Here is a 25,258-nt window from a genome sequence, read left to right as displayed (position 1 = left end):
TTTCAGAGGGCAGCTCATTGTGGGTTTCAATGAAGACAACACCACCTCCAGCCCCAGATTCAACCTGGGATCAAGGGCCCATGTCACCCACCCACCCAAGTGCCCCAGCCTGCTACAGTGAGACTAGCAGATAGAATGGCGGTCCCCTGCTGCTGCTGCTGCTGCTGCTGCTGCTGCTGCTGCTGATCACACACTATCTGTGGCTCCCTATGGCCCCAAGCCAAGTTCTGACTTTCCAGCCTGACCCACTGGCCCCTGTCCCTCCCATGCTCAGCTCACAGGTAGGAGGAGGTAGAGAGGGGCCTGTAGGATTCGTGCCTCCAGTCACCCTTTCTCTCTGTCCAGAATGCCCCCAGATACTCCTCACCCTCCAGACCAGGTGAGGGCCTTCTCCTCCTTCCCCCCTCCTCCTCCAGGATGCCTTCACTGCTGGGGTTTTCCCCACTGAGTTTTCATTCCTACGTGCACACACCCAGCACCCTCTCTGTTCCAGGCCCCATGCTGAGAGCACAGGGGCGGGAGCGGAAATCAGGGGTGAATGAACCTCCATGACCCCACCCTCTGGGGGTCCACTGTCTGGGGTTGAGATCAGTGGGGGTGATGAGGGAGTGTGGGGCAGGCAGAGGGAAAAATACAGGCTGGCACCCCCTAGGTGGGATCTGTGGGATATTCCTCAGACACTCCTGGCCGCCCAAGAACAAAGGAAAGGGGCTTAAGTGCTTGCCATGGAGATGTGGGAAACTAAGGCAAATGAAAAACTAAGTTCCATTACTGCCTACGGCCCATTGACAAGTCCTTGAAACAGGCAGGGTGACCTCCCTCTGGGAGCTCAGTTGCCCCGATGATGACACTTTGCTCGGGACAAAAGGGAACCTTGGCTTAACATTGCCCCAACCTGGAGGACCCTGTAAGTCAACTTCCTTTATCTCAACTCTCCCAAGATATATGCTGGCAATCATACTCCAGGTTTATGGCCCCCGATATGCATCTGAAGGGTCTCATGACTGAGGTTTTATTAAACGGTAATAAACGGCATTGTCCTAGCCCCTCAAGGTCCTGGAAACCTTGCTTCCAAAATTCTTTAGAGACTTACCCTATCCCTGACCCCTCCCAACCTGAGGGTATATAATGAGTCACCTGTCACAACCCCAGGGCAACTCTTCTTGCCCATAGGTCCTGTCCCATGCTTTCGTAAAACCACCTTTTTGCACCAAAGACGTCTCAAGAGTTCTTTATTGGCCGTCAGCCCTGAACCCCCCCATCACCCTAAAACCCCATCGGGGGACACACAATAAGCAGGCGATGGACGGCATCAGACAGAAACAAGACTGGGGGGAGGCTCTCCGAAAAGGTGAGCAGAGCCGAGCATCTCTGGGAGAAACGCAGGATGACCCCATGCGCATCGCAGCAGCCCCCCTCCAGGAGCCCCGGAGAAGAGTGCCCACCACCACTGTTGCCGGCTCTGGAACCCATTTTACGCCCCAAGTCTCCACCACCCCCACCTCTCCACACACACACACACACACACACACACACACACACACACACTCCCACCTGAGGCCAAAGACCGTGGGCCCCATTGTACACGGAGGCCAGGCGGAGGAGGAGCAGAGCAACCTGGAACCGGGTTCCTTCTTCCCTCCCCCGGGATGAATCCTGCAAACTTCACCTGTGCCGAGCGGGGCCCAGGGTACTGGGTACACGAGGCCTTCGGAACAGCCAAAGAAGATGCCAGGAGGCCCAGCCACGAAAATCGCCACCGTGCCCCAGAAGAGCCACCAGGTCCTCAACTTAGGGCCCAGAGACTCGTGCTTTGCTCACAATTACGACCAACCTGGAAAGCTCTGGATACTTCCAAAACCCTCGAGGCGAGGCGGTCACTCAAACCCAAGATCACAACCAGTGACCATCCAAGCTGCCGCTTACTGACCACGAATGGTAAGACGGCAGTTACCGCTGGCGGGAGCCCGCTTTCTGACGGAGCCCAGGGACTCTCAGGGCCGAGAGACCGTAAACTCCTCCGTTTAGTCGCTGGGGAGGGGTTCCTGCATCCCTGAAGCTCCACGGACCCCTTCTGTACAAGGGCGTTTAAAATGGCCCCACAAGTCGCTGGAAGGGTCAAAGGAGAACGTGGCGTGCAGGTCCGCACCTGCTGGAGACGGTCTGGTCAGATCAGCCTCTCAGTTAGGGCCGAACCAACCACAGGTCCCACCTGCTGGCAGGAGGGCCGGGCGGGCCGGCCCCACAGCACCTCCTTTCACTGCCCTGCTAACAATAAATGATCACCAATGATGTGGCCCCCTACCTCTAACAAGAGAGGACACGGGCACAGAGAGGATCGGCATATCCCCACCCCACGGGCAGAAGAGCCAGGCTGGACCCCACCGCCCATCAACAGTGCAGCTGGCCAGGAGGGTAGGCCACCCTCCCCTGTGCCACTGGCCGGGGGTCACTGAACTATCAAAGAGCTTGGAAGGACAGTGTCCATTCCGGCACGGTCTGGAAGGAGAAGGTTCCATCACCAGGGCCACCCTCGCCCCATTTGATGGAGGAAACCACTGAGGCTCAGGCGAGCTGAGCAAGCAAAGGCCTGGGAACCCCTGGCCACCCGACCCCCCCTCCCGCACCCTCTCTGAGGTCTGTCCCAAGGGCAGCCACACCCAGGCCTCCCGCCAGCCCCACCTTCCACACCTCCCAACCCCACGAGACCCAGAGCCAGGGAGCGCACGGACACTCACCCGCCTTCCTGGTCCTGGAGTCCCGGGGCGCCGGGCCCCCGCCCAGCTTTATCCCCGCCTGGCTGCCCGCCCTCCCGCGTCAAAGGCCCCAGATCATGGGCCGGTAAACTGTGTTGGGAGGCGGGGGCAGGCCGGGGCAGCCCCAGAAGGATCCCAGCCTTTGGCCCCTGCTATACTTCCTCCCGCCTCCCAGGGCTGCCGGGCAGCAGGGGAGTGGGGCTGGGACGAGGGTCTGAGGTTGAGGCGAGCACCCTGGTCCCGGGAAGCGGGCAGGAGAGCCCCCCTCCCCCGCTGAGCCTGACTCTGGGGCCTGCAGGAGGCAGGACGGTCCCCAGGGCCCTGTATCCAAAGGCAGCCAGAGCAGGGAGGGGGCAGGAGGGGCGGGCGCAGAGCCAGCTGAGAGGAGAGTCCCAGGCCGGGCAGCTGGCGGAGTGAAGGGTCAGAGGGACAGCCTGGGGCTTCCCAGGTCTCTGGCCTGTCTCCCCCACTGCCTGCTGCAGGCTGGGAAGGGGGTTCCAGGTCGCTTCCCTTGCCTGACGGGGTGCTCACTGTACCCCTGCCACCCCAACACCCCCACACAGAAACGGCCTGGTCCTCTACGGGCTGCCCCCAACCTAAGCGGCCCCCCAGTGCCCTCCCCAGATTGCTCTGGGGTTCCAGAAAGCTGCCCAGCTTACCCAGAGCCCCTGTGAGCACCCCCCCCCCTCGAGCTCAGTGCTCAGTTCTTCCTGTTGTCCTAGTCTCCTCCACGAGGAAGTGAGGAAGCCGGCTAACTGGTGGGTTAGCTCATCCCACCCAGGCCTGGCCCCCCCTCGAGGCCCTGCACGACCACTGAGGAAGCAGGAATCCCACCAGAGGGGGAGGGGCTGTCCCCGCCCCTGACAGCCAGAGTCACTTGTCCCTGCTCCCACCAGGGCTCTGTCCCCTCTCCCCAGACCCTGGATAGGGGTGGGACGGGCATCTCAGGCTAACTCCTGTTCCCTGCCAGGTGAGCGGTGGGGGTAATTCCTGGCTGTAGGAGGGGCTGCTACCCCCGGCCACCCCGATGGCCCAGAGCCATCACCACCCCCTGCCCAGGCATCCCCCCATCCACGTGCCCCGAATTCCCACCAGGCACCTGCCCAGCAGTCATCCCACCCCAGATGGAGGCCCTCGCCAGGCTCGGTCAGACCCATCGAGGTTCCCCAGGGCCTTGGCCAGGCCCCAAAGCCCCCCGTAGCCTCCCAGCCCGTCCGCCTCTACTGCCCCTCACTGTGCCTCCTGCAGCCTCGGCCAGGTGCTGTGACTCACACGCCCGACACCCGGCCTGCGTCCTCTGTCCCTCCACCTGGCTGCCCTTCTCCCTCTGGCCTCTCCCAACCTCACTGCACCAACCTCCCCTGCACCCACAGCCCTTTCTCCACCTCCCGGCCCCTCCCCTCTGTCTGGACCAGTCCCACAGGTCCCAGCACTCTGGGCCCCCGGAGGGCAGGGCCACGACTGGTCCCCTTCGGACCTGCCCAAGGTGGGGTACGAGCCCGAGGATCAGTGCACACAAGTGGGCCATGCGGCCCGCCAAGCGGACAGGACAGCGGACAGGACTGCTCGAACTCGCCTCCCACCGCCCAGTGTAACCGAGAGCCCGGCGGCAGCTCTGTCCACGCGGACACTCGCTTGTGCCACGAGGGGCCCCCCCGCCCCGTGGCCCTCCACACCCTCCATGCTCTCTGGTCCACGCTCCATCCTCCTCTGGGCCTCGGAGGACTCTGCCCAGGCTGGAAGTCAGACCACGAGGGTCTCCCTGCCCGGGGCCTCCACACAGAGGTAGGGGGTCCACCCTCCTGAGACCCGGTGTCCCGCCTTTGTACTCGCAGGGCTGGAGCCCCCGCCGTGGGCCCTGGGCCATCACTGCCCCTCCCCAGGTCCCAGCCCACCTGTCCTGGAACGGACACGGCTGGACTCACCCGTGTTTCCAAAATTTCCGGGCTCCGCCTCCCCCTCCGGGGCCCCGCCGTCTGCATCGGCACACGAGGCCGGGCTGACCCTGGGTGGCTGGAAGCAGTGTGTGAGGGCCCAGCTGCACCCCCTGCCCCCAGCACCCCTGCCCTCGGTCCCAGAGGCCTGGTTGTCCGCCAGCCCACGGCCCACTGTTCTGGAGCACAGGGTGCCCGCTTGGGAATTCCTAAGCCTCAGGATTCTAACAGGAGGAAAAGCTCGGAAAGCCCGCCCTAGTTGCACCCACAGTCCCCAGTGCCTTCCCCCTGGGCTGGCGCTGACTCCCGGCACCATGCCACCAAGTCCCCAAGGTCCCCAAGGGCCGGTGCCCAGAACGGGCATGGCGTCCCAGAGGGGCATGGCGCTTCATGGGTCCACTTGGAGCTAATGGCCCCTGAGAGGCCCCTGCACCCTCCAGGCCCCAGGTCAAGCCCCTGCCAGGAATGCGGAGGTCCCCAACCCTGCCGTCCTGAGAGCTCAGGGCCTCCCCAGTCCACCAGGTAGACCCCAGCTCCTCCCGTGCCACACACACACACACAGGACCCTCAACAGGCAAAAGGGAGCTGGGGTCCTCTGAGAACTGGGGGGGGGGGGTGTCGTGGCCCTCAAGGTCAATGTGACCTCACACAGGAGGCTGCTGGTCAAGTCCCTACCCGCCAGAATCAGCTGGAGGTCCCCCGGGGGTCCTCAGCTGGTAGGAGGCTAAGACACCCCTGGCAACTGAGGAATCCCTCCCTGTGGCTGCTGTGTGCCCCTGGGCCCATCTCCTCCCCTCTCTGGGCCTTTTGGGTCATCAGCACAAAGTGGAAATAACAGACCTTCACAAGGTAGGGGAACAAGAACTGCCCCCTGAGGGGCCCACCCTCTGGGTGCCATCCCCCCGGGTGCCCGTGGAGTTGTCACACGGCCTGGAGGGCAGGGCCCGGGGCTGCCCGCCTGAATCAAGCAGGGCCATGGGCCCCGGCCCCTCTCCACGGAGGAGCCGCGCTGGGTTCCCCTCGGGCCCAGGACCGACGGTGCGAGGACAGGGCCCCCGAGGGTGGTGAGGAGACCGGGGGAGGGGCCCCTCAGCATGCAGCCAGCACCAGGCAGACGGTGCGCCCCTCCCTGCTGCACCCGGCGCACCCCAATCCCAACTGGGAAGCAGGATCAGACGCCAGCCCAGCACCCGCAGGGGAGGGGCTCTGCCCACAGAGCAGCCGATCCCCCGTGCCCATCCAGCACCGTGTACCCGTGGCAGGACACCGTCTGCAGTGGTGACCCGGCGTGACTGGACCTCGGGGCAGCACGGTGTGGTGGCCATTTCTCACCACCGCACACAGCAGCCTGGCCAGAAGCAGCCATCACACTCGGCCCGTGTCACAGAAGAGGAGACTGTGGCCCAGCTGGAACCCAGGTCCGCGGGCCATCGCCACTCCTGGCACATCCCAGGGATAAGCCCAGTATCCGCCAGGGCAACATGCGGAAGGCCCAGGGACTCTGCCATGTCATGGCCTCACACGACGCTGTCAGCACGGGCCCTGGCTCACGTTCATCCTCAGAGCAGCCCTGGAGGCACCCATCACCCCGTTTTACGGATAAGTGCATTGAGGCCCCACTTTATGGATAAGTACGCTGGCCACGCAGTCAGTGACTTGCCTGAAGCCACACAACTACGAGGGGCTGAGCCAGGATTCAGAGCCAGCCCTGGGTGGACACTTTCTATGTATTTTCTCCTTAAAACAACCCCTGATGGGGAAACCGAGGCCCAGCCCTCCAACTGAGGCCAGGGCTCCAGGAGGCCTCGTCACCCAGCGCCTCCTTCATCCCTGGGATCCCCGCCCTGCCCCCACCCAGCACCCGGGGTCGCTGGGGGTCAGGCGGGCAGGAAGGGGGCGCCAGATCTTGGAGGTAGCCAGGGCTGCCGGCCAAGGCCCCGGTTGACGCGCGTCAGAGGGGCCTTCGGGAGCCACGGGAAAGAGCTCTGACCTGGCCTCGGGAGGCCACGTTCAAAATAACCGGCCCCACCGCCCTGTGAGGACTCAGCCGGGCGCACGTAGGCCCCTCGGCCCCGGGCGTTGCCAAGCTGGGTGCGGAAGGTCACGGCTATTTCTGGGCCGGCCTGGCAGTGAGACACGGGCCCCCCCCCCCCGCCGGCGCCCCCCAAGGACCAGAGAGGGGCGGGCCGCTGCACCCAGGACACACAGCAGAGGGACCCACGGGTCCCCCTGAGCCGCCACCTTCCCTCTCTGAGCCCTCTCTCCCTCTCCAGAAGCCCGTCCGGCGTCATTGGCATTTCCAGGCCATCGCGGCCACCCCAAGCCCCGGGCTGGACAAAGAACCGTGTCCCATCTCTGAAACAGCAGGAGGGGCACTGCTTCCTGCCCTTCAGCGGCTGGAACCCCACGCGGTGCAGCCCACACCCCAGAGACGCCAGCACTACGCCCGCCACACACGGCCTCCAACCCGAGCCTCCGTCTACCCTCTACAGGCCACGGCCTCGCGGGTGCCAGTGACCATCCAACCACCGGAAACCTGAGGCCCAGAGAGGCCGTGAGACTCTGAAGCGGAGCTCCCCCTCAAACCCAGGCCAGGCAGGGCCTCCAGGGGCCCAGGGGAGGGGACAGCTCCCTCCCATCAGCCCGACCCAGGTGAGGTTCTGCCCACGTTCTTGCTCAGGCTGTGACCACTATTCCCAGAGGGTCAACGGCTTGGGAGTCTGGCCTGGTTCCCACCCTGGCTCCCCCATCGCAAGCTGTGTGACCCTGAGCACATCCCTCAACCTCTCTGTGCTTCCGTTTGATCATCTGTAAAATGGGTTCGCTGCAGCTGCAGATGGCTGTCCTCCTGGGGTCTGGAAGGACACCTCCCTTCCAAGCAGCCTCGTCTTGATCCCTTGAATGTTTCTGCTGTGCCAGATACCCCCACGGGCTCTGACGGGACTCTGAGCCCCGCAGGAGAACCCGCGTTCAAGATGGCGATGCTGGGGATACCGAGGGCTTCTTCCCCGCAGAATATCCCGGAGCCCGTATTCCTCTAGAGACGTAGTGATCTGGAGGGGCGCAGCCAGTGGCACCCTTCCAGAACGTTTCTGACACCACGCACTAGCGGCGAGGGCACCTCATAGAACCCCGCCTCGGCCCAGGCCCAGGCTCCAGCCTCCCAGCCGTGAAGGTAGGAAAGCCTCCCGGCCCGGCCTCCCTGCCTCCTGGTCATCTTATGTGGCTTGGACCATCTCTAGCCCGGCTGGTTGTCAGTGGAGGGACCACCACGCAGGGACGGAGGCAGAGCCCGGGGCCGGGCCACACCGGCCACCACCCCCCAGTCTCCTGTCCCGGCGTCCCCGTGTTGGTCATGCGTGGCGACCTGAGGGTGGCGGGATCGGCTCCTGGCTGCAGACATCGGCCGCCGTGAGGGCAGCAAGGCGGGATGCCCAGCCTGAGAGGGCAGCGAGGAGGTGCCGGCCACGGGAGGGGAGGCACCCTACAGGCACCCACTAGGCACTCAGCCATGCCGCCCCCCCCCGCAGCCCCACCCACGCCATCCGAGCTGCCTTCCCAGAGAGAAGGCCCGTCCCAGGGCGCTGGGCATCAGGACCCGGTCACCTGCACTGTCCAGCTCCCAGAGGACGCAGTGGGGAACCGTCACAGCAGAACGACCCAAGGGAAACCCCTCTTCTCCGGGGCCTCAAGGGCCCCCCACAGGGAGCCAGAAGCCCCACCACCCCCCCCCCAGCAATGAATGAGAGGCTGATGCAACTTCCGGCCCAGGGTCCTCACCAGGCCCTGGCTCCCTCGGGCAGCTCTGGGCACCGCTGTGGGCAGAGCAGGGGCAGCAGGAGGTCGGGCCGCGTCACCAGGCCAGCAGGCAGACCCGTACTTGGCATGGCACTGCCGGCTCCCCCCCCCACCGCCGCCCCCCGCTTTCCCCAGGGCTGCCCCTTCTTCACATCAGGCGGGAGTGCCCAGAGGCGGCTGAGTGAACAGGCACGGCAGCCCCCTCCTCGCTGGACCCAGCCAAGCGTACAGGGACAGAAGGGGGCAAGGGACGCACTTTCGAGGGGACAAAGCCCGTGCCCGCTCGGCTTCGCCTGACCCCTCAGCAGCTCTGTGAGCCCCCGTACAGGGCATGGGCCCGAGGTGCTGGGCCGGCTGGCCCCGCAGCCCCACCCCCCCTGTGCACGGCCGCCCGGGGTTTTGCGGACCCGCAGCGGTAGGAGACGGAGGAGGGAGGGCAGGAGACCGCACGACGACACAGACCTGTCCGCGAGCCGCCTACTTCGCGCTCTCAGCCAGACTCACCGATGCCGGGCACCGTGCTCAGGCAGGAGGAGGGAGGTTCGACCCTGCTTCCCCAAACTCGTTGAGCCCCGCCGCGGCCCAGCACCCGCGGGCGTCCGTCGTCACTCTCCCCTCCAAGCGCTAATGAAGTCCCTGCGCGCTGGCCACCCTGGGGCCGAGCCGGGCTAATCCTATTTTGCAGACTTTAGCTGAGAACCCGCTCAGGCCAGACTCTGTGGGGCAGGGAGCTGGTTACATTTGTTTCCCGAGATAAAATTCACAGAACGCGACACGTGCCGTTTCGATACTTGTCTACTCGGCGTTTTCTAACATCTCCACGGTGCTGTGTAGCCACCACGGCCGCCTGACTCTAGGGCATTTCCGTCACCCCGACAGGCGGCCCCACACCCGTCGCAGCCCGGCCCCAATCTCCTGCCGCCTGCCGCTGGCAGCCAGTCCGGTGCCCGGGATCGCACGCCCGCGGATTTGCCCGGGCGCACGTTTCACACAAGCGGCATCAGGCACCACGTGGCCTCCGGCGTCTGGCCCCGTTCGCTCAGCACGATGCTTTCTAGGGGCGTGCGTGCTGTCATCGGGTCAGGACTTCACCCTCTTCGTGGCTGAGAATCTCTACGCCATGTGGAGACCGCGCTCTGCTTTTCTGTGCTCAGCGGACGGACGTCCGGGTCACCTCCAGTTCTGTTCTCATTTCGCCCGCAGGGACGGCGCACAGCAGGAGCGGTGCGGGACGCGACCCGGGGGCCGGTCGACAAACACCCACAGGCGTCCGTTCTTCCGAGATCCCACGCTGGAGCGGGAGTGTGGGCGTCGCCACACGGGGTGGGAGCACCTGGTCAGCCCCTTCCCGGGCTCCTCGGGTGCACCAGGCTGCCGAGGGCACCGGGCAGGCCAGGGAGGGACGGGGGTCCCGGCAGCCGGGCAGGTAAGCGGGGGGCCTCCAGGGTCCCAGGCCGGGCGGGGCTGGCCTTCAAGGATGGGAAAGAGGGGCGCCTGGGTGGCTCACTCAGTCGAGCCTCCGACTCGTGATTTCAGCTCGGGTCACGATCTCACGGCTCGTGAGGTTGAGCCCCAAGTCGGGTTCCATGCGCTGACAGCACGGAGCCTGCTTGGGATTCTGTCTCTCTCTCTCTCTGCCCCTCCCCTGTCTGCTTGCACGCCCTGTCTCTCCTTCAAAAATAAATAATCTTTAAAACAAATAAAATAAAAAGGACAGTTGTCAAAGCAACTTTAGAAGTTCCAAACACAACCAGCACACGTAGAGTGAGCACGGGTCAAGGATTCATTCGTTTGCCAGCGAGCCGGCAGGGGGCAAAGCCGGTTCCGAGGAGGGTCCAGGGCCCCGAGTGCTCCCAGCCCGTGGTGACGCAGCACCGGAAGAGGGCAGGAGAGCAAGACGAGTGATGCTGTAAGGGGTGACACCACAGGGGCCACCTTCTCTGTCAGACACAAATCTGCACGTGCACCTGTGACTGCCCAGAGTCCAGGCCACATGCGGGCACCAGCAGCAGGTGCAGGCATCCCTGGAGAACCGGACCAGGTGGCCTGCGGGACACGGAAGGACACGCTGTCCCTCTTTTGTCTCAAGAGATCCCCCTGAGAAGGGCAAAGGGCGGGGTGTCCAGGCACAGCTTGAGTAAAGGCCAGGAGGCAGGAAAAGGCAGGGGGCAGAAAGGTGAGCCAGGCTTCAGGGGAGACCGCAGGGAACTGCTCCCCGGGGAAGGCAGGCTCGGGGCACCCCGGTTCTCAGAATCGCTGCAGGGCACGGGCAGGTCTCTGCAAGCCCAGATCGAGATGTGTCACAGAATCAAGCACCGGGTGAGGAAACAGAAAGTCCCCAGAATCCCCAATGTGGGGCAGGAGAGTCCCCATGGATGGTGACAGGTGAGACAGCAGTGCCCGGGCCACCTGAGGTCACTGAGAGTTTGGGGAGTGTGTGCCCAGAGCTAGTCCCCACCCTGGCGTGGTGGGTACCCCGCCCCACCCCCACCCCCTACCTGGCATCCTGGGTACCCCCGCCCCACCCCCTCGTCCCTACCTGGCAGCACCCAGGCTGACCCCATCCTCCAGGGCCGAAGCCCTCAGTGGCAGGCACACCACTCACCACTCGGAAGGAAAAAGCCAAGCCTCCCTGCCCTGAAGGCCCTTCCGCTGGGCTGCCCTCCCCCACTCTCCTCCCCCTCCGCTCCAGCCCCACCTGCCTTCCTGCCCTTCTGGAGACACACCGTCTCCGTGCGAGGTCCTGCTTCCGGCCCTTTGCCCTCACTGTGCCCCATGCCGGGAGCACTCTCTGCCCCCACACCACCCCATGCTGTCTCTCCAGGCCTTTGCCAGCTACCTAGGACTCCTCCCTGGTTCCATCTGTCCAAACCCCCCTCCTTGGAGGCCCACTCACCAGCTCATGCACCCTTAGGAGCACCTAGCAGATGCCATGGCTGGGCTCTGGGTCCAGGGGCACTCATGGGGAGAAGAGCTCGATCCCCGGCATGACAGTAAAGTTGGCCACAGCGACCAGGCGGTGACCCCGGGGGCGGGGAGCCCACCAGTCACGGCCCCAGCAACAGCAAGAGTGGAAGGGGGCTCTCAGCTGCCAAGGAGCCGCTGCCCAACCGGACCCCCCAACACACTGAGAATCTCCTCTCCTCCATCCAGCCGCTACGCAGACCCCTTCGCCGCAGGGGAGGCGGGTGGAGGGCCCCGCCTTGTCCCGCACCATCTACAGAGCGCGCTGCACCCAGGAGAAAGCAGACTGGGGAGCTGAGGCTAGCCACTGTCCCGAGGCTCTGGACTGCTGGCCCAGAGCCCCCGGCGCCCCTCCAGGCTTCTGCCACCATCTCAGCCTCTCAAGGAGGCCCAGGGAACCAGCCACCGCCTCCCTCACACCTGCTCACGCACGCGGCAACCATCTTTTACAGACAGCACCCTTCCTCCCTTCCCGTCCTGATGGTCTTGGTGTCTCGTGACAAGGCAGGGGGCAAGGCCACCGCCGCTCAGACCTGGGGTCGGCCCAGGCTCTGCAAACGGGGTACCCACACCTGAAGGGCAGCTGTGTGCCGGGTTACAGACGAGTCGGCCTGGCACGCAGCGGGCACTCGGCAGCAGCCAGTGACCCTCCTGGGACAGGCCCACGGCTGCCCGTCCTCAGCCCAGGGACGCCTCTGGAACATCCAGTCTCACCCAGGACTGGCTGGTGGACACACCCCCCCGGCAGCGTGCTCCCCGGTCCCGGATCCCGCCCAAAGCCCTGGTTCTCACGCTCGCTTCCGCACGGGGAGGGTGGGGGAGACACTCACCCTGCCCCCAAAACCCCAGCACACTCTCGGGGAGGGCTCTGCCCATAAGGACCCTGCGACAGAGCCTTCCAAAGTGGGGGAGGCGGGGACAGGGCAGGGAAAGCAGTGAGAACTCCGAGGGAGGGGAGGAGAAAGTGGAGGGAGGACAGGAAGAAGCCAGGCGGGGGTGCTCCTTGGCTCCCCACGGCTGGCCAGGCAGGGCCGTCTGACCCCCGGGCCCACCAGGCTCCTTCTGAAGGCGGGATGCCGGGCAGGCACAAAGCAGCCAAGGCCCTGCTGGGGTCAGCGTCCTTCCTCGGGTCGGGCGAGCCCAGCTGGCAACGTCCGTGGGAACTGTCCCCGGGCCCAGCCAGCCACGCTCAGGCCGGTCAGTGGGCATCGGGGCTGCAAATGCCAGGGCAGCTGGGCACGTCCCGAGGGGCAGAGGCCCAGGCCCTGACCCTGCTGCAGGCTGAGCTGAGGGTGGTGTAGGGGAGGGGGGTGGAGGGACGAGGGTCTCGGGGCCACGACCACCCCTCGTCACGATCCGTGCCCCCACGCCCCGCCTACCTCTCGATGTCATCCCAAAGCCCTCGCCCTCAGCAGCCCCGTCAGAGGCCACAGCCTCACCTGCACCGTCTCCCAGCCCCCTTCCCCTACACACCTCCTCCCGGACCCTCAGCTGCCTTGAGGGCTCGCCCTATGGCCCCTGCCCCCTGCGTTAGGGGCCCCTCCTCCGGCTCCCTGGACCCCACCCCTCCCGGACCATCACGCAGGCCACCCGGGGCTGAGGCTGTGACTGCACGGGCCACAGCCACGCCGGGGAAGGGGCAGCCACCGGGCTGGACGTACAGATGCACACACTCGATGAACATCTCCATCCACACTCCAGCCCGCGCGCCACAGGGGGCCCCGGAGCACCCAGCTCCGCCCCGTCAGTCCTCTGTGCCCCGCTGGGGACCCCCGGCCACCGGCTGTCCTCACAGGCCTGGGGGCCCCTCGGGACAGCCCTTCCGGTGACTTCCTGCCAGGGCGGCCGGGGGAGGGTAAACAAGGCCTCCAGATGGCTTCCTGTGGCTGCCCGGCCGTGGGAACGTCCCAGTCGCCGAGGTCACGGAAGAGCCGGTGGGGGATCCGCATCACCCATCGGCGGGGCACCCGCTACGCGGCTCAGGCCGCCCGCACCCACTGCCCCTCTTTCGCTTCCCGACATCCCCACAAAAGGGCTTCCCGCCCCCATTTACAGAGGGGGAAGCTGAGGCACAGACGGACGAGTCAGGCCAAAGGCCAGAAGCAGGACCTCCTCTCTGCTCACCGGATGCCCTTTCTTTGGCTGGGGCAGGTCATTCAGCCCCACTCCAGAGACGGGGAAAACTGAGGCCAGGGAGGGGAGGGTGTGCCAGGCAGGACGGGCTGGTGGCTATGCTGCGATGGGGTCCGCTCCCCCCTCCCCACGCACACCTGTAAAGGAGAGGCCGACAGTCCTGGCTCCAGGCCACTCGGCGAGGACCGCACAAGCCCGGCCGACGGAGCGCTGGGCACGACGCACCTGCCTTCCATCCCTGCCCGTTCCCCGACCCACCGCCCCCAGCGGGCTGACCCAGGAGCTGCCGCAGTGACACTGTTAACTCGGGCCCTAAGCCTCGGGAGCCCCTCCCTCTACTGTGGTGCCCACAACCCTCAAGCCCAGGCCAGGAGCCTCCTCCTCCCAGAAGGCCGCCCTGACTTCCTCAAAGTCTGAGGGTCACACACTCTGGGAAAGAGATTGCCGTCTCCTAGGGGTCTTGCCCACCCCTGGTCTCTCCCTCTCCGCACCACCTCTCTCTGCCTCCCCCCAACCCCCAGCAGGGGCCAGTGCAGGCCTGGCGGCCCCTTGAGAGGCACGGGGAGGCGGAGGCCGGGCCAAGCCAGTAAGCTGCGCCGCCCATCCGACTACCCAGCAGCCAAGATGGAGATCATGGGGCGGGTACTGGTCAATCAACAGGGGTCCGTCCAGACCCAGGGGCCGGGGTCCACGGCTGCCTCCGGAGAGATCCACGGTCGACAGTAAGGGAAACTTCCAGTGAAATGCGGAATGCGTGCGGGCAGCCTGTTCCCGGGAAGCCAGCACACCCAGCGCCCACAGCGGTTATACCACCACTAAATCTGGATTAAACCGTAACGACCTACGAGAGCCCCGTTTGAGAGCCACCCCCCCGCCCTCCCCCCAGCAACGTGAGCCCCTGGGGCAGTAGATGCCGCCTCTGCCCCCCCCAGGCCCAAGAGCACCACAGGACACATAAAGAAGCCAAGTCACCTGGGCTTCGCCTCCCGAGGTCACGGGCCCCTGGCGAGGGTAGACGAGAGCCTGGTGACACGGAGCAGACGCAGGGCTGGAGGCAGCAGCCTGGCCCGCCGGCCGAAGCTTCACCACCGAGGCTGCCGTCTCTGGCCTGACCTCCCACCCAGTCTGCCGCGAGGTCCATGGTGCGTCCCCATTCTCCAGACGAGAAAACTGAGGCCCAGGAAGCACAGGGGCAGGCCCAGGGTGAGCCAGAGAGACCTGGCAGAGCCGGGACCATGGCTCTGGGCTCCCGAGGGCCATGCGGAAGGGACAGTGAGGTTACTGTGGGGAACCCCAGGCACCCCCCCCGAATCCCACATGGCAATTCCCAGGCCCCGGTCCAGGCAGGAGAGTGAGGGGGGGCCAGTGTGCCCACACCAGCAGGTGAGGGGGGAGGGGCGCCAGCAGAAAGGCGCACCCTCTGGGGGAGGGAGGAACGTAGACCAGGCGGAGCCCACCGCCTGCAGCCACGGGGACGGTGACGGGACAGGCGGGCCGGCAGGCGGGAGCCCCGGGTGGGGTGGCGGGGAATCCTCCGTGCGCTCCCGCGCCTCTTCCAGGAAGCCTGAGTCACAAGAGGGGCCCCGGGGCCAGGAGAGTGGCTGGAGCACCAGTCCCATGGGAAGCGGACGGGGCAGGGCCGCCTGCCTATCCGCCCGCCCCCACTGACCGGGCCGGCCCTGGCTTCGGGGTCTCTGTGACCGGGGAGGCCGTGGGAACGAGCGACCGCAGCTCCCAGGGGGGGGCTGTGGGGACAGAGGAGCTGGAGACGGCAGGTCAGAGCCCCCCGTCTGCAGAGGGAGAAACCGAGACCCCAAAGGAGAAGAGTTGGCCCAGAGCCATGCAGCCAATGACCTGTCCTCGTCTGTGCCCTGGCAGCCACGCCTGGAGGCTGGGAGACCCGCCATCCTTGGCTCGGAGCCCCGTTCCAGCACATCGGCCCCCAGCCGTGCGCCCAAGCCCCCCAGACTCCCTACAGTTGGAGCCGTCCCCCTGAGGCTCCCCCTTCTAGGACCATACCTCCGGGAAGCCACACCCCTGCAGGCTCTGCTCCGCCCCTTCACTGATCTGGTCCAGCCTTCATTTGCTGGTCGAGAACAGAGACTCTGGCAATGACGCCCACCCCCAGGGTCACCCAGCAGGAGAGCGAGACCTTGAAGCCACCTTCCAGGCGCGGCCCCTCACCAGCAGACAGGTCCTGAGCACAGGACACAGGGCCCTCCTCCCTGCTGGCCTGCAAGAGTCTCCAGGGTCCTGCACACTGAGTTCATCCCACGTAGGACACAGCCGAGCTCGGGCTGGGCACATGGGAGGAGCACAGTGACGGTGGCAGCCGGGAGGCCCAGGACGCAGAGGGGTCAGTGTCTCTGGAGGCCCGAGAACCCACGGCTGTAGGACGAGCGTGAGGGCACAGCGCTGACGGCTGATAAGCTGCAGGGCAACTCCAGCCGTCCCCACGGACGGTGGCCTCAGAGAGGAGAGGCTCCAGCCGCCTCCGTGCCCACTGAGCCCCCGTATCCAAGAGGACCCACCACACCTGCCTGGCTCGACACGTGCACTCAGCTTCTCGCCTTCCCGTTTCCTGGGCGGCCGGCTGAGGCCTGGGCAGAGGCGGGGATGGGCCCCAGGCCAGGGCAGGACAGCCAGGTAGCAGAGAGGTCACCGCGGCGGGAGCTGGGCCTGGCCGGGCACCGCCCACCAACCCTGACCTGGGCCGGCCCTCCAGCCCACCCACAGGAACACCTCCCAGCCCACCGAGGGTCTGGGGTCACCAGGCTAGACGCAGGGTCAGACAGAGGGGCCTCCCTCCTTCAGCCACCGCCACCTGAAGGCCACGTGACCTCAGAAAGCGAGGAGCCTTGCTGAGCCTCGGCCTTTTGCTGTAGGACAGGTGGACACTGCTTCCCATAGCCACGGGTGTAGATCAGGACGGGGTCCTGGCACACAGCAGGCACCCAGCACGCCCCGGCAGCTGCCTTCTCTGAGCCTCGGTTTCCCCACCTATAAGCTGGGCTATTACGCCTGCCTCCCAGAGTGGCGGTGGAGGAAGACACTCTGGTCCATGGGGACGTGGACAGAGCCACGTTCTGCACAAAGGAATCTGTGCTCACTCCTCTGGCCTTCGGAGTCCCCCCGGGCCCAGCTTCCTGGTCGGGAAAACAGCAGGTGGAGAGGCTGAGCCGTGGGCCCCCAGCGGGCCCCGCGGCCCTCCCCCCCACCCACCTGAACACCCGCCGCTGAGGGCAGGGGCCGCAAGAGCAGGGCCGCCTCTGTTCCAAGCCCCGCCCTCGGTACCTGGCAGAGTAGCTCCTGGACACACGTCCGGCAGCACCCACAGCCCCATCGGCTACGCCGCATCGCCGTCCCAAGCGAGGAAGGGTATGACGAGGCCCGGCACAGCCACGCCAGCCCTGCCTGGGCCGCCCTCCCCGCCACCTGCTAGCCCCCAACCCTATCCCATTTCTCCCCAGCGCGTTTGTCACCAGAAGTGATCTGCACCCGGCGTGTGTGCGAGCTCTTGGTGCGTCTTCCTCCTCCCGGCTCACTGCTGGCCCTAGGGCAGTCCCAGCACAGCTCACCAGGGCCTGGCACACAGTAGGCTCTCAAGTTTGCTGGCACAGTGAGAAAGGAATGCCTGACTGGCTGCTTGGAGCCAGATTCCAAACCACCTTACGACCCGGAAGGTGCCGGCCCCACTGAGGACCACCGCCCACATGCTAGGAACCCTCCCTGCCCCCAACAAGGAGCCACAGTGCCACGGTGACAGCCCAGGCTGGAAGGAGGGAAGTTGCGTTTTCTGCACACCTTCTGAGCACCAGGGCGGCGTCCGCCCGTGTGACTGACCTCACACCTCGCTGTTCCCATTTTACAGGCGCAGAAACTGAGGGGTGAGGCATTAGGTATCTGGCGAGAAACTCGAAATCTCGCCAGACCTTCCTGACTGAGGAAAGGCCCCGGGGGCGGCATGGGGTGCCAGGGACTAAACAGAGCGGGCGACGGCGAGGGGGGCCGGGTAGAGGTGGGACAGCCAGGCAGCTGGTGGGGAGGCCGTCCCGGACGGAGGGCACAGGGCAGGGCCGGCCAGAGGTGAGAAACCCCAGCGCATCACCTGCTTACAGCCTACCGTGAGGTTTGGAGCCTCTGGGTCACAAAGGCAGGGCAAAGTCTTGGAGGACATGCCCACCGGTCCCTGGCCACCACAGCCCCGCCAGCTCCAGCCAAATGTTGCCTGGAGAGGCCAGTGCCCTTGCTACTTGCCCCCCTCTTTTGCTAGGGTCTGCCAGCCGGTGAGGCAGCAGGGGCCCCATCTGGATGTGAGCCCCCAGGAAGATCGCTAGCACAGACGCTGTGTGTCTGCGGACCCCCACCCACCCCAGTGGGGGGCAGGGTGGGCTCACACCAGCTCGGGGCCGACAGTGTCCTCCTCTTCCCAACAAGGGCACGAAGTCAAGCTGGCTAATGCTTCAAGGCAGCGCTTTGATGAGCACTTCCCAGCACACCCCGCCCGGCGCCCTGAGGTCATCCTGAGGCCCCCCCACCCGTGGCACCTCCAGGACCCCCGTCCGCTTGTCTAAGAAAGGGGCCCACCCACCCGGCTTTCCTGCTGTCCACCATGCCCACACTGCGGACGACATCGGCCGCCCCCCCCCCCCCACCAGGGCCTAAGCTGGCACTCAGGAGACAGGGATGACTAGCTGGGGCCCCAGCCTCATCCTGGCGGTCAGGGAAGGTGTCCTGGAGGCGAGCAAGGGCAAGGAGGAGCCAGTAAGCCTAGAAGACGGTCTGGAGTTTCCACCTGATCACCACCCGCACCTTCTCCCACCACACTGGCCACCTGGGGCAAGGGGGAGGCCCACGACCCGCCCAACCCCCCACGACCCCATCACCCGCCTCTGATTCCAGCAGGGGGCCCGGCACAGGGGAAGCGCTTGGCAGACGCCTGGGGAGCGCTGAGGGCTGACCAGCTCCGCACAGGGGCCTTTGAGGGGCAGCCTGGGACCACCACGTGGTCAGGGCAGCCTCCGTCCCTGAAGAGCTGCAGCAGGGGTGGCCTGGGGAGCAGTGGAGAGACCCCCGTGCCTGCCTCAGGTTAGGCCCCGGGCTCAGGGCCTCTCCCATTTACTCCTCTCGGCAGCCTGCAGGGTGAGCCACACGGCACCCACTTCACAGACTGGAAAACCAAGGCTCCGGTTAGATCTGCGGGTGAGGTGCGCCCGACTCCACCTCACTGGGCCTCAGCCTCCCCATCTGAGAAATGGGGTGAAGAACCTCTCTCACAGGAGGGTTTGAGGTCAGTGAAGCGCCGGGCAAGCACAGAGCTTTGAAGAGGCCTCTGGGCAAGACCGCAGGCATCCTCCGTTGACCGCGTCTGGTCCGCACCCCCACGCTGCTGCGCAGGTGCCGGACCCCCTGGAGCCCACACCCCACGCTGACGCCCAGAACCCACAGAGCGCTTGGGCCAGGGCAGGAGGTGCAGCGCATGCCTAACCGCCAGGGTCGGGGCGCCCATGTGGGCTGTGACCTGCTGGTCTGGACCCCACGCCGCCCTCGGACCTGCTAGCACGGCCCAGATGGGCAGCCTCTCACCTCAGCAGCCAGGCGCCAGCCGCAGAGGTCACCGGACCACACAGCGGAAGCGCTCTGACGGCTTGGAGCTGAGCGTGTGCCACCCATCCCAACCGCCAGCTGTCCAGCAGAGCCCAGGGGCCACGTGGAGAGCCACCTGTTTAATCCCTGTGGCACCTGGGATAAGGCGGCCGACCTGGTTCTGCAGCTGGACCGCCGCCGGGAGAGGGAGGCGCCGCCAGGCTACCAGCCCCCGTAAGGGTCTGAGCGGGGCCGCAGACCGGGTATCGGGCCCCGGATCTCAGCCTCCCCTGACATCCGCTGCCATCCCGGTCCTACCCGAGGACAGGGAGGCCCATGGGGTTCTGGTGACAAGAGCGTTAGAGACCGAGTGCCCCCAGACTAAGCAGGTGAAGAAACTGAGCAGAGAGTGGGGCAGAACCAGATCCTGGGCCGGAACTTTGGGGAGGATGAACTCGGAACAGGGGTCACCCGCCCCCCAGAGACGGGAGCGGGGTCAGCGCTTCCAGCCAGGCCGGGGGCGCCCCGGGAGCCCCTGCACGTGGCCGCGCCCAGGCCCGCGTTCCCGCCGCAGCAGCCGCCAGGCCAGGCCGAGGGGCCCCGGGAAGCGCCCGGCGCAGGAGGCGGCCGCCCTCCGCCTGCGCGCCCACGGCCCCACGCGCCCGCGCCGCGCGCCCCCGCCCGAGCGCGCGCCGAGGAGACTGACCTGGCGGTCCCGGCGCCGGCTCGACGGGCGGAGGGAGGGGCGCGCGCGCGCGCGCGCGGGGCCGGCGCGCGCAGGCGCGGCCCCGGCTCCGGGCGCGCGGGCCGGGGCGTCAGGTCACGTGCTTGGCACGGCCCAATGAGAGCGCTCCCCACGCCTCGGCCGCGCGCGCGCGCCCCGCAGGCCCCGCCCGGGTGGGAGGGGGCGTGGCCATGGGGAGCGAGCCGGGGGGTGGGGCGGGGTCTGACCTTGGCTGCTGGCAGGGCCCGCCCGCTGAGGCAAGGACTGCCTGGCCGCCTGGAGTGGTCACGGCCCGTTGGATCCCGAGTGAGGATGGAGAGGGCGAGGTGCGCGGGGGCCGAGAAGGGGTCTGGAGGCCAAGGGTTTTACGAAACTTCCGGATGCCTCGACGTCTCCATTTGTCCATAGGTGCTGAGCACCAGACGCGCGGGCGGGGTTGATGGGAGGATGGGGCCTAGATAGCAGTCACCCAGCGGCGGCATTGGGGTCAGACCAGGGGGGCCCTAAAGGTGGGCTCCTGGAGGGGGTCATCAGGCCCCCCGGGACCTCGCGCCCCGAGGGCAGGCCCACACGCAGAGCTGCTCAGAAAGCGGCAGCTGCCTCTGTAAGGGCTGGTGGAGGCCCGACCCTCCTCCGTTTCTCTGTGCCCCGTGGGCCGGCCAGGTGCCTGTGCCATTTCGGCCACCAGCCAGCCTCCGGGGAGATTTGTAAGGTGCCCCCCTGGGGACTGGTGAGGGAGTCCCCTTCCGGATCGACACTAACTAGGGAGCTCATGGCCAGGCCAGTGGTGGCATGGGGAGAGGGCCCAGGACAGAGGGCACCAGAGAGGTAGATGTGGAAACGCCAGGGTCCCCTGATGCCGGTCCATGCACCACCAGCCCCACCCTCAGCCCACTCTCTCCTCCCAGGTTGGAGGCTTGCTCTGGTACTATCTCCGCGTCCTGGGGAGGATGCCCCTCCGACCACCCACCCCAGCAGCCACAGTGACCCCTGGAAGGCAAGAGTGAGAGCCCTCCCCTCTCCATGCAGAATCCTTCATGGTGGCACCTTGGTCCCAAGGCCATCTGACTGGGCCAGGGCTGGCTCCTCTAGGCTCCCTCCACTCGCCACCAAGCTGCCACAGCATGGAACACCTGCATGCTGTTCCTCCAACAGTCAGGGTCCATCCCACCCCAGGGCCTTTGTACTTGCTACTCCTGCTGCATGGAAACTCTTGCCCCAGGCCACCCCTGTGGTGCTGCCCTTCACATCTTGTCCCTTTCAGCTGTCATCTCCTCTGAGAGCTCAGTCTCCACTGGCCGTCCCCTCACTCAGCTCTGCCAGAGATCCCCGCCCACCAAGCAGTTACACACAACACTGATCATGGTCTGGGTGAGGACCTCACCTGTGTCCCCAGCTGTGTCCCCAGGATTCACACCAGCGTCCGGCACAGATGTGTGCTCATTCACAGATGGGGTGATCAGACGGTGCCCAGAGGCCCCCAATGCCTCCTTAAGAGTCAGCAGGGGGCAAAGGACAGAGCCTTGCAGACCTGAGTTCGAATCTCAGTTCACCAGCTTATCCCCACACAGCCCCACGAGGTAGGGACCGTTGTTCCCCTATTTTGTAGATGAGGCACAGAGGGGTTAAGCAACTTCCAAAGATCGCACAGCAAGTCAGAAGTAGACTTAGTCCAGACCTCCCCTTGTTTAACCACAAAGCTGGGGTTCCCTGTCCTCAGTGCCTTCACGCAGAGAACAATGGGAAACAGCTAGGGTCGCTCCAGGTTTGAGGTCCTGGGAAAAAGGAACCGTCCACTGAAATGGGGGTCTCAGCAACCACCAAGGCAGCCCATTGTCCATGGGGCCTCAGGTCCGTTTCAGTTGTTAATCTGTTTCTAATGCTTGGCTTGACCTGCCACCTGCACCCCTCCCCTCGTTTCAGACTCTTTATCCTCCCCTGCCCCAAATCTCAGGGAGTTTCTATCCCGGCCCCCTTCGCTGTGGGGTGGGGGGCGTGGCCTTCCCCATGCGCTCACAGGCTGGGGTCCCTTTCACCCCCCCCCCGTGTGGCCTCAGTGCGGGCAGGGAGGAGGCTCTGTCCCCCGCCAACCTTGTGCCGGGGACTCTCCCAGCGAGCACACACCATGCCCTGCGGAAGAAGGACCACTGTGCAGGTTAGGAAACCGAAGCTCCCTTCAGGCAGAGCCAGGGTTCTAACCCAGGTCTGGGGGGGCCAGAGCCCGCACACTGCGGGGGACAGGCGGGCGAGAGGGAGAGTGGGGAAGAATCCTGACTTCACAGCGGGGAAGGTGCTCAGAACTGACCTCCTCTCATGCAGGAGAACACGCGGCCCGAAGAGGTGATGACCATGCACGGGAAAGGCAGGGGCAGAACCCAGGCCTGAACGCCAGCCGCCAGAGTCCTCCCGGGGATTGAGGAGTGGTGCCCGGAACAGATCCCATCCGCACCAGCTCCTGGTCACTGGACCTGCCACCACCCTCCCCCCAAGCAGAGCAGAGAGGACCCCCCCTCCCCCGGCCAGGGAGGGGGCGGGCAGAGGAGAAGGTATTAGGAACATCCGGACAGTGCAGGGGCCGCTGGGGGCGGGCAGGATTAGCAGATTAGCTCCGAGGAGGACAGAGATGAGGTCAGTGCTAAGTGGATTTCCAGAAAGCGGCCTCCAGTCCAACAGCCCCGGCCCCAGAAGGAGCAGGGCCACGAGGAGGGGCCGAGAGCCAGTCACGGGGGCAACAGGTGCGCCACTGGCCCCGGCCTCCACTTCTGAGCCTCTGCCAGCGGGCTGTGTGCTTTAACCCCTCCTCGCCTCAGTTTCCTCATCCAGAGAGTAGGGCCATGGTGATCGTGTCGACCTCAGAGGATAAGAGTGCTCGTTAGTGCCAGGTTCGTGCGTCCGGCACCGAGCAGGTGCTCAGTGAACGTTCTTAGGACTGTCCTCTAAAGGTCATCCTCAAGCCCCAGGGTCAAACGCGAGCAAAGAAAGAACTTGTTGGTCAATGTGAAGTCAGGCAAAAGCAGGAGTTCCATGCAGGAGCACGGTGTACGTACAGAAGAAGCGTGCCCCCCGCCGCCGACGCCCTGGTGGCCACATCACGCCCCCGACCCCCGCCATTTCGGCCACAGTGGCACACGCGGCCCCTCCCCGCCCTGACGGTGCCCGAGCCCGGTGTGCACCGAGCCCCCAAGGCGTTAACGCCCCAGGACGGGCCTCACCAGCGGGCACACGCCCCAGCCTCCCATCTGCAGACAAACCGTCGTGGGGGCATCCGGAAGCACGAGAGCCCCTGTGTGTTGGCTCCCCCGTGCCGCCCCCTCACCTGGCGTCACCCCGAATACGCCTCCCGTGCCCCAGGCCGTGCCACCGGGGCAAGCGGACAAGCACCACGTTCCAAACAGGAAACGGAGCGGACTCTGAGAAGCACAGGCTTGTGTGGGAAGGAGCAGTGACGGTGGCGTTTCGTTTCTGTCCCTCCCAAACGTCCAGGAATACAATCGTGTGGCTCAAATGATGACGACTTTTGTAGCGTATTAGCCGTACGCCGGTCAACGACGCTGTGGAACAAGTCGTCCCGGACTCAGCAGCCCGAAATGCCAATCATCGCCGGGCCTTTCTCGGTGTCGGTGGGGCAGGAGCTCTGAGTGGCCGGGCCGGGCCGTCCGGTGAGCTGCGGTCACGGCTGGGCTGCATGGTGGGAGGCCCGCCCGAGGTGAGGCGACCTGCATCCAGGCTGGCTCGCCCGCCGTGCGGCCCATGGGCGTGGCTCCTGTCCCTCACTGTGCCGGGCGGCGCTCCCGACACAGTGGCCGGCTCCCCCAGGTCGAGGGACCCCAGGGGGCAAGGTGGTGGCTTCTAATCAAGGCACTTATAATCGAGCCTCAGGAGCCACACGTGGCCATCGCCCATGGGTCACAGGGGCCTGCCCCGAGTCAGTGTGGGAAGGACGGGGCTGCCGACCAGGGGGCTCAGGTCTCTGCGGGGGAGGCAGGTGGTCCCCCCCCCAGTGCCAGGGTGGAGCGGGGTGTGGGAGCTCTGGGGGCATGTGACCTGGAGCCCCTGCTTGGGGGAGGAGGGTCCCCAGCTAAGCCCGGGGTTCCAGCCGTTGTGCCCTTCGCTGGCTCGAGACCCTGGCTCTGACAAGCACTGTTGAGTGCTCGCTCCAGGCTGCCCTGGGGGCTGCAGAGGGGGGGCCGGGAGCCCACGCGGACAGCCCTCCAGTCACAGCAGTCAGGAGCGCCCGGGGAGGCCCTCCGGGTCCGGGAATCGGGACGCGTTGCTGGGGAGGCTGCACAGCAAGCCAAGGTTAGAGGAGTGCTCCAATGCATGCAAAGTCCTCCCTGAGGACAGCCACAGCCAGGTGTGTCCCCCACCCAAGCCCGCGGCCTGGGCCCGCCTGCACCTGCTGCTGGGCCAGCTCCCCACCTAGAGCCCCCCGCGCGCCAGCCCAAAACCACCTCCTGGACTTGGCACAAGCCGTGCCCTCCAGAGGCTGGAGGACCCCCCTGGGCACGGCTCCCACCAGCAAACAGGCCCAGACACCCACAATGCCCGCGTTCGCAAGGCCCCCCACACCCACCGCAATAGCCCGAACTGTAAGCGGGGGGGGGGGGGGGGGGGGGGGGGAGACACTTCTGGGATCCAGCGCGCCTCGCGGACGCCCTCTCGTGGTGTCTGTGGGAAAAGCGGGGCCCCGCGATCTGAGACCTGGGCGGTCATTAACAACACTTCCCGGAAACAGTGGGTCCAAGCCAGGGAACCCTGACGGAACCGGGGGTCCCGGACCCCCCGCATCCACGGGACAGGGCCCGCCCGAGCCCGGGGACTGTGAGAGGCCCCCACCAGGTCTCCCCGAACCTGAAGACGCCCATCCTCCACATGTGTGTGTCTGTTTGTCTGTCTTCTCCACGCGGCCCGCGACGCACTCGCTGCCCGGAGCCCCTGCATCGCTGGCGGGGACGGGAGCAGAGTGACTGAGCCGCAGACGCAGAGACCGGGAGAGCTTCGGCATCTGCAGGTGGCGGCCACCAGGGGGCAGCATGGCCTGCCAGAGCACAGCTCGCGGTGGCCCCTTGGCAGAAGTGGGGACCCCGGGCTCCTCACACTCAGGATCTCACACCGCCTTGGGTTGCTGACCCCCCTCTCCGTGGTAGAGTTTGTAGGGAGGCTGAGCCCTCATTCCCAGGAAGCTGCCATCACTTAAAATAAGGCCTCACGGTGTAGTGAGTTCCCTGTCACAGGAAGGGTGCCCACCCACTGCCGGACACACACCCCGAGTGGCCCCAGGCCCCCCAGTCACCATCTGTAGGCTCTGGAGGTGATGGCAGGGCCCCAGGGGAGGCCGACACTCGGGTCCGGGTAAGGAGGTG

This window comes from Lynx rufus, unplaced genomic scaffold (assembly GCF_022079265.1).
Source record: "Lynx rufus isolate CCGP_SWC_20201006 ecotype Redwood Valley unplaced genomic scaffold, mLynRuf1.p SCAF_12, whole genome shotgun sequence".
Taxonomy (NCBI): Eukaryota; Metazoa; Chordata; class Mammalia; order Carnivora; family Felidae; genus Lynx; species Lynx rufus.
The sequence above is the reverse complement of the archived record's forward strand: the minus strand, read 5'-3'. Positions refer to the sequence as shown.